Source organism: Limulus polyphemus, unplaced genomic scaffold, assembly GCF_000517525.1.
Source record: "Limulus polyphemus unplaced genomic scaffold, Limulus_polyphemus-2.1.2 Scaffold5783, whole genome shotgun sequence".
NCBI lineage: Eukaryota > Metazoa > Arthropoda > Merostomata > Xiphosura > Limulidae > Limulus > Limulus polyphemus.
In genome coordinates this window covers 32,541-41,735 of record NW_013671393.1, presented here as the reverse complement: position 1 = coordinate 41,735, position 9,195 = coordinate 32,541, and positions in this window count along the sequence as shown.

Below are 9,195 nucleotides of genomic sequence, written 5' to 3'. Positions count from 1 at the left end.
GAGCCCTTTATGATTGAAATATTGCACCAGTGTGAATACACTCATTTTTACGCATTTTCTATCATGCCTCTTCATTTTACACAGTGATTTACACCTACGCAGTTTCGAAAGACCAATTTCTCTGTAGACTATGGAGTTGAAATTTGCCACAAAGTTCCCATGAACACGAGATTTCCTTCAAGTATCAATTCCATGTTCCACCTGTGGATTAACGGAGTATTTTACAATCAAGATGGCATATACACAACATCTTTTTTTCTTCTGCTATTGTATATGGCAGATAACATGTTCAAGATTATTCTACATATTGAAACACATTTCATTTACGGTGCGGTGGGACATTTTAAACAGGCAGTTCCAGAACTTTTGCAGTGACGACCCCATTTCAGACACCTCGATCTGCGCGACCCGATCTGTTCGAAAACTTATTTTAACGGCTATTCTACTTTATTTTTGTTATATATTATTTTGTACAACCTAACCCGCAAACCCAAGTTTGAAAACCACCGTTTCAGGCCCTCGATGACACGTATCATTTCTTTTTAACTCCTATCACCATCCGTGACTCTACACGGTCAGGGGTATGCTCGTTAACTCTTTTGCCAGAGTTAATAACAATACAGTTTGATACGTGACACTCGAACAAATCATGTGTATGGTCTAGTTTCATCAAATAATTAACAAAACACAAACTTGATAGGTAAGATCATTTATATACGTGTATTTTTATAAATATTGAAAGTGATTGAAATATTTTGTTGTTTTTCAGAATTCTTGTAAGAATTCTACTAGCCCTGATGAAACTGCAATGGCGAAACTTTGGCTGAAGAAAGTTTTTACTTTATATTATTATTTGTAGAGTAAAGGTCACTTTTTTCTAACTATACTGTCAAAAGTACTTGAGAACATATAACATGTGCTATGAAACGCGCTAGTTTTCTTCCTTAGCTATAGAAACATGTTTTTGACATTCCTCTACTGTTTGAGCTACTTTTTAACCATGAAAAATGAAGTACTTCAAAACGGCAGTGAAGTTAATTTTAGTGGAGGAGAATCAAGAAAATCAGATAAGACATAGTTGGCAAAGGTGTGTGAATTAACCTAGAAAATATAATGTTACAGAAAGATTTCATCTCTTGAGTAGCTTCCAGCAGTCGAAGTACAGTCTCTGCCCTTGTTCGAGGTGCTCCAGGCATCTAAACGGGACAACGGCAAGTTTACGGACTTACAACGCTAACATCCAGGGTTAGATTTCATGATTATATTTATTCACATGTGGAAGCAGTTTGTGTACACGTGACCTGTATCGCTTTCCGAGAAGCAGATTATTTCTTTATTGTGCTGTGTTCTATTGTCCGAGACTCATGAACGGCTTTTGTCACTGACGTGCTTGTGGATTTTCACTTGTTGCAATATGCTGAACTTTGCTAATTATGGCTGGGGGTACGACTTGTTGCAGGGGTCTTTCCGGATGGTCCTTGTTAACCAAGTTGATCCATATTCCTTTGTTTTCAAATATCATAAGTTATAAGGGGGGTATCCCCGTCTTGTAAATTTTAAATTACCGAGTCTGAACACATCGGAAAGGGCTGTTACACACCCTTGCCCAAATCTATCAATTTTCGGTGACAACAGTATTTACGAAACGACAAAGTCAAAATGAGGTTCTTATACAATCTGTTTCACAGCGACTTTATATCAGCTGTGGTTGTCACGTGCCTTGCTGATTTGCGTATTCAATCACTTTAGTATAACGTAGCGAACCCTCTGTAGAACAACGAGAAAAGAAATTTATTTATGTAATTGTCTCACTACCCAAGGAAATATATAGAAGAAAATCGAATTGTCAAGATTTTTGAACATATTTGTTTCGACATAAATAACTGGGACGTAGAAGCATGGGTTAAAAATTTATGCTTATATATTTTTACTTAACAGCATCTTTGAATCTTTTTGCCATTGAGGATAAAAAATTTCCATAAAATTTTAACTTTTTTAAAATAAAATGCAGTTTTAGCAAAATACAAAACATTCCGAGATTTTTTCCCTCCATTAGAAAACGTTAAGCATGTTGAATGACGTCAAGGATAGTAACGTTTGAACATGAAAATAGTTACTGGCACGTTTTATACGTTTTTATTTTTGCACATACTATTGAATACATTACTGCTTTATTGTTGGAGTCAGGTGTACCGTGTGGTGCCAAGAAACCTTTTTTGGAAATCTCATTTTAATATCACGCCATCAAGCAAGAATATTTTGTAACTAATAACCCATAACTCGAAAATAAGTGCGCCTAAAAGTAAGCGAAAATAAAATAGAACGAATTTATAATTTACGAATAGCCGACATTTATTGCGATTTCAAAATACATACTGGAACATTTTTTAATTCTACCTCCGCTACCAGTGGCATATTATTCAATAAAAGTGTTACACTCAACTATCTCGTGGTAGCTATAAAGCATTAAAAACGTATTATAGAAACAAAGTGGAATTTTCCTCTTTAGTTTGGTGTTTTAAGAAATAATCCAAATTGTCTTACAGTTGCTAATTAAACGTTAGCCTCAAACAAAATATACTTGGTATATCCGGTTTTTTTTTTTTCAGTTATTAGCGCGCATCATTGAATAAATTTATAAGCAAATTGAACAAATTGGTTTTATACGCAAGATCAGCGACATAAAATTTAATCGAATTCTAATTAAGCACGTTAAAGGAGTCGCTTTGAAAGTGAGAAAACTGAATGATGACTTTAATGGTTATCGTTTAAACAACAATGTGTATTAATGTTTCCGTTTAAATTACCCCTGACAATTTAGTGTTAAAATACACTAGCTGGGCACCCTCTGCTACGATAATAGTCCGGACTCGGCGTGATATTTTCCAGTACAGTTGATGCAAACAGGAAAGTAGTACGTCTGCAAATGGGGGGTTCGAAAAGAAATGTATTACAGGGAATAAATCGAACACGAAAAGCAATGGAAACATTTCAATACGTGTGATAAACAAATATCTCACTTGAACAACTACTACGTACTGGGTCTTTACTATGGTATCTGGTTGTGACTAAAGCTAACTCTGGGTGCTGGAGTTAGGGAAGAATACGTATTCAAAGGCAAAGAGACTGTATACCATACTTTTAAGTCAGACTAAAGTCCTAGTTCGGTATTGTTAAATCACGTCCGTTAGTAATTATTCCCAATATTCATAGTTATACGGAAACTCCCAGCTCATACTAACTTGTACAAACCTTTACACCACCCTTCCATTTGGGGACCTATAACACTAGGACAGAAATGGCCAAAAACAACGCCAAACAAGCCTTGTGTAACAGTCACTTTGGTACATGTGACTCCAGTCCGAGGTGAGGATTAACGCAAGTTTTCGATTATTTCAATCATGTTAAACGAGGATGTTAACTAAAAGGAAGGATGAAAGTTGTTTTTCTTTATATACCTGAATAAAGATATATTATTTCTACTTATAAGAGGGTAAAATTTAACAAAAGACTATGGTGATGTTCAGGTTTACCAAAAAGTACTCAATATGATTAAGGTCTGATGACTGTTCGGACAAAGAAATGTGACTGAAGTCACTGTCGTACTTTTTAAATCAACTGCACAAAATAAGAGCTCACTGGATTAATGTATTATCGGCTTAAAAGCGCACTTATCCATAAGGTTAAAAATGCAGCATTTGACAATGATGTTCAGGAACACCAAAGAGCTCAACCTGGTGCAGATACTTCATCTTACATTGTCGTGAAATTCTAAAATCAGGATCAAGTGTCTTTTATTTTACAACCAGTACAGAAAAGGAGTGAAACGTAACTTAACAAAGTCACATTACACGTTAGTTATTCATTGTTAACACTTTTTCTTGCGTTACACTGATATACAGTAGAAAGAGGGAAGTAGCGCGCTTTAAACCGAAGTTGAGTCCTGACACTCCAAAAAGTCAAACTGTGTATATAAAAGTGTTATTCAGTTTACACCCAAAATTAAGTGACTTTCCTAACCAAACTCTCAGTGTCAGCGAACACTGACTGTTTGCAAGCTATCGTGTCCACTGTTTGAGCTCTCTCAGACCGCCCAACATACACTGCCACTTTCTTAATTTTACAGTTATTTAAAGAGTGATAGAAGTATTTCTAACACAATGTGTAAGTATAATCAAATAATAACAATAAAACATTCCAAGCAATTATAAAGGTACATCAATGTGTGTATTAGCTGGGCTTATGCCAATTTTACAAGTTGTTGGTGTAGATTTCGTTATATAAATACTATTACCATTCGAGGTGGGACACTGGCAGATTTTGTGTTTTTATTGGTCAAATGTAGGCCCAAACAATCAGCGGTTTTATTTCTTCGTGTGGAATGTTTTCCTTGAAACATGAGAGGAATGAAAAGTAAAACAAACAAATCTGTGCGAGCGTTGGAATAGCTGTTTCCTTCCCCCCCCCCCCCATTAGGACATGCGTACTCTAAATACTTGCCTGATATGTATACAAGCTGAACACGTAACAATTTTCATTTGTTTCAAGTAAACAAGTGAAGACCCACACATAACAAAATGATGAACGTAAATTCGCTTCTCCAGCACTGCTAATGGGCATTATATGTGTCAAGATAATAGTTTTTGTTTCATTTGATTCCTTGCCTTGAAGCAAAGCCACATTGAGCAATCTGCTGTGTCCACTGTGGTGAATCGAATCCCGGATTTCAACGTTGTACGTCCGTAAGCTTATAGCTAACCCACCAGGGGCCGAGAAGAGAAAGGAATAATGAGAAGAGCATAGAGTGGAAACCTTGGCAAATCTAGTCGACTGAAAAACAAAAACACTCAGAATTTGTTTTATATCAATCGCAGTTTGATAATTAATCTGTTATTATCGACAGTTTGGATCACGCTTTCCTGGATTTAATGCAGTCTTGTCACAATTTTAAGAAGAACCGGCAGGTTGAGAGACAAAGCAGTTCTAAAATTAGTAGAGTGTGATATACATACATCATTTTTAATTATTATTCTTATTATTACTTCATTTTTAGTATTTCAACCAGAAAGAAATTAATTCTTTGGCAATTCGGATTTACTTTTGTTACAGCTTGCATTATCCTAAGTATGACAAACATTTTAACGTTTATTTTTCCTGACCAGCCTTGTTTAGGCTTAGCAGAAATCGAAATGGGAACTGATAAGACTGATTAAGTCTTGTTGTGTGTTACGTCACTAAACAAGATTACCGAACACCGTTTACAGTGTTTTTGGTTGGATACATTGCTTCGGCAAGGTTCAACGTTGAGAAATAGAATCTCATCAACATCAGTTTCCAGGTTTATTACTTAAACGTTTCGGATTAACTGTTAGTTCGTTACATCTACCTAAACAAGACGTAATAAAATTTCCCATGGGTGTTTAGTGCAGTTCATTTGCTTCCTTATGGTTCATCCAATATGACCCAAACTTGTGACGTGCCATGTTTTTAATTAATTGATAAAACAACAACTAAATATAACACAAAATTCGTCTTATTTTGCAAACTGCAATAACAGAAAATTAGAACAGAGGTAATATAAAAAAAAAGAGATATTAGCTTACGGTGTTGTGGATTGTTTAACTTATGGGAATATTTGTAATACTAACAGATCCTTATAACTCCGCCGTCTTCAGGATTGAAACAAAACACGCCCACAATAAGAGTAAGAATACCACCTTTTGTTGGTTTCCTCTTATCACCTTTGGTTTATAGCTGTTACTTTGACAGGTGATGTTTAAAAAAATATCCAACCCCTCTATCTTTCACACACAAACAAAATTTAAATAACTATAAGTCTGAAAGAATGTTTCTTTTTATCACTAAGTTCTCCGTCTTCTCAAGAGTATACATTTCAGAGCAGGCGAGAATATTAGTGTTAACATAATTTAGAGCAAAACAAAATAAGAAGATAAATTAATATCCCTTGTATCCACGGTTAACTTCTCCTTGTCAAAAAATATACAAAATATTAAGTCACCCACTCCCCCAAATAAAACAAGCACACAACACAACGGAAAGCCATCGCAAAGCGTTTTAAAATCGGTGCTGCGAATGAAAGGGGGAGGGGGAGGGATGCTGATTTGACAGTTTGGATAACTAACGTAAGCGAGCACCGTAGGCGTGAACTCCCCTGGAGGGGTCCGGAACATACTTCTCCAGGGAATTTTGCTACAATGCATAATAAATCGTGCATTCTGGAGCCTCCTGAAAACCTTCGACCAAACAATGCATCAGGAAAAAAAATTAAAAACATTCGCACTTTCATACATTTTATTTTTAACTCCCGAAAACATTTATAAAAAATATCATTGCATGCGTGATTTTGTCCATTTACAATTATTGCCACTAATAGCATTGCACTTATGAAAAAGTTTCGCACATAAGATTGCACTGATGTGTAATTTGCAGTATGTCTAAATCGAATAACAGCACCAAAAAAGGAAACAAAAAACAATGCTATCAATGACATTCAACTTTTAAAGCATTTCCAAGGTTAAAATTGCATGTTCACATGCTCTTTGAAAGTATTTCAAGTTTTTTACGTAAATGATATCGTGCTCGCAGCCACATAATTACCTGGATGGATGTGTGTGTGTACTATTTTGCTAATAAACTAAGATTTTACTGTATCTTATGGATACCCATTTATCGTCTGCCAAGTGTAAAAAAAGAAAAATACAAACATTAGTGTACAGTGACCAGATACTCCTTCTCTGACATTTATTATCTCCTTCTTACTCTTCTAACCACCCTTTCTAGACAAAATTCATTCCTCCAGAGTTCAAAAATATTAAGGTGTGCCCTAGATAAAACTCCCTCTAATCGCTCGCCAGGTGAGGAGCCTGAAGTATAACTGCAAGCATATATCTTAATTACTTACCTGGTTGACAGGTTAACAAGTGGCAGGGAAGCATTCCAGTGATCATGCTGTGTAGAACCAATGCCAACTGAATAACCAAAAGAACCTAATTCATCGGGCTTATAACATAGTTAGTTATTTTCCTCATTCATGAATAAATACAAAACATAAAGGGTGTTTTACAAAAAGGTAGTTATCCTGTACAATTAATTGATAGTGTTATCAAGAATTATTTAAAAGCTTTGAACAATCCAAAAAGTAGTAAACAGGTGGAAAATAAAGAAATAATTTATTGCATTCTACCATTTACTGGTAATCATTCAATAGAATTAAGCAATAAAATTAAATCTACTCTGAATAATACAATTTACCCATATATTAAGTTTAGAATTGTCTTTAAACCGATGTTTCACTTAAGTAATTATTTTAAATTTAAAAACGGGTTTCATATAACGCATCGCTCTTATGTCATATATATTGTTACGTCTCCGTTTGTTAATTAACTTTCCGTAACTTCGTTCCGACGAAACTTGCGACACAAGTTCTTTACTTAATAAAACTGATTTATTCTTTCCGAATATAACTTTACCGATACACTCAACTTCAACAATCGCGTTAAAACAAACGCTAATCAACGATCGTCAACAATACTTCCGACTGCAGTTCAGTTACTCACTGTCTACCCACACATTACATTCCCCTCTTTTATATACCAGCCTACCCTATATCTAGTAAGAACTAGAACATTCCCCAAAGTACATGATAGTTCTAGAAACGTTGCGTCACAGTAGTCATGTGACTCGATGACGCAACAATATAAATTATATGTCCAAGGTGTACCCTTGGCTATGTGGGCTCCACAATACGTTGTCTGAGCTCACGTATTTAAGAGCATGCGCAAAACACAGCACATAATCAGTCGTCCATCCTTCGCCAGTGTTTACAGGACTGTAACACAAATGTCACTTCAAAACACTTTAACATCTTGGGGAGTTCGGATAGTAAATAAATACTCCTCACTAAAGACAAAAAATCATATTATTCATTTTCCAGTTTTTAAGTAAGCCCCACTTTCTTGTCTTTTCTTGAAAAAATAATTCGGGAATTGTTACAACAATTAGGCTATGGGCACACAGCCAAAAAGTGGACGAAAGTACGTCTTCGAAAGAATTCGGCCAATCTCACGTTCAGATAATGCACGTTACTGAAATATAATCATTTATATTTTAAACGACTTGACCAAACAGCCTATCATAGGTTAGTGTTAGGCCTATGCACAATACAGTGTTATGCTCAATACAGAATGAAATATAATAAAGGGCTTATTGCAACTACATAATAAACAGCTTAATATTGCCTATTTTGGGTTACTGCATGATTTTAATAATATTTAGGGGGAGGGTACAGAGAGAGTGTTTGAGGGTAGGGGAAGGGTTGGGGCACATGCGAGTCCTATAATATTCACATCATCTCTGGGCAGTACCACTCCTCATATCATATTACCCCTACCCCCGTGAAAAGGCAGCATAGAGAGGGGCCTTGGCTCAGCAAGGGTGTTTGACTGGAAGGGGTAAAGCGCCTTTGCTTATTCTGAATGAAGTTTTAATTGTGTTATCTCTGTTGATGAATAGAGAAATATCAATCTGCCCCATCTCTTTCTCCATAGTTAAGTATAACATGTTCTTCATGCACTACTGTTAGAACAATTATGATGAGGACTTTTTCAGTAAATCATTTATTTGTTAGGGGGGAGGAATCTACAAATATTCTCAGCTTTTCGTTAGTTCATCCGCGACATTTATCATGTTCATGACCAGTGTTCTCCACAAAAGGTTTTTAAGAGGAGGGAACAGGAGTGAAATTCTGCATTAAGTTATTTGAGCTGCTTTGTCGTTTTTTTATGCTTACACGTAGTTTTTCTTTTTCAAAAACAGGTCCACTTTACCCAGCTTAGTACCTCTTTTTTGAGAGTTTCACCTGTGTGAGGGACCACCAAACATAATTGATTCACCCCTAACATGCCTCCCCCCCACCACACACACAAAGAGTTTTTTTTTTTTAATTTCGCGCAAAGCTACACGATGGTTATCTGAGCTAGCCGTCCCTAATTTAGCAGTGTAAGACTAGAGGGAAGGCAGCTAGTCATCACCACCCACCGCCAACTCTTGGGCTACTCTTTTACCAACGAATAGTGGGATTGACCGTCACTTTTTAACGCCCCCACGGCTGAAATGGCGAGCATGTTTGGTGGGATGCGGATTCGAACCCGTTCATAAGATTAAACTAATTTACTT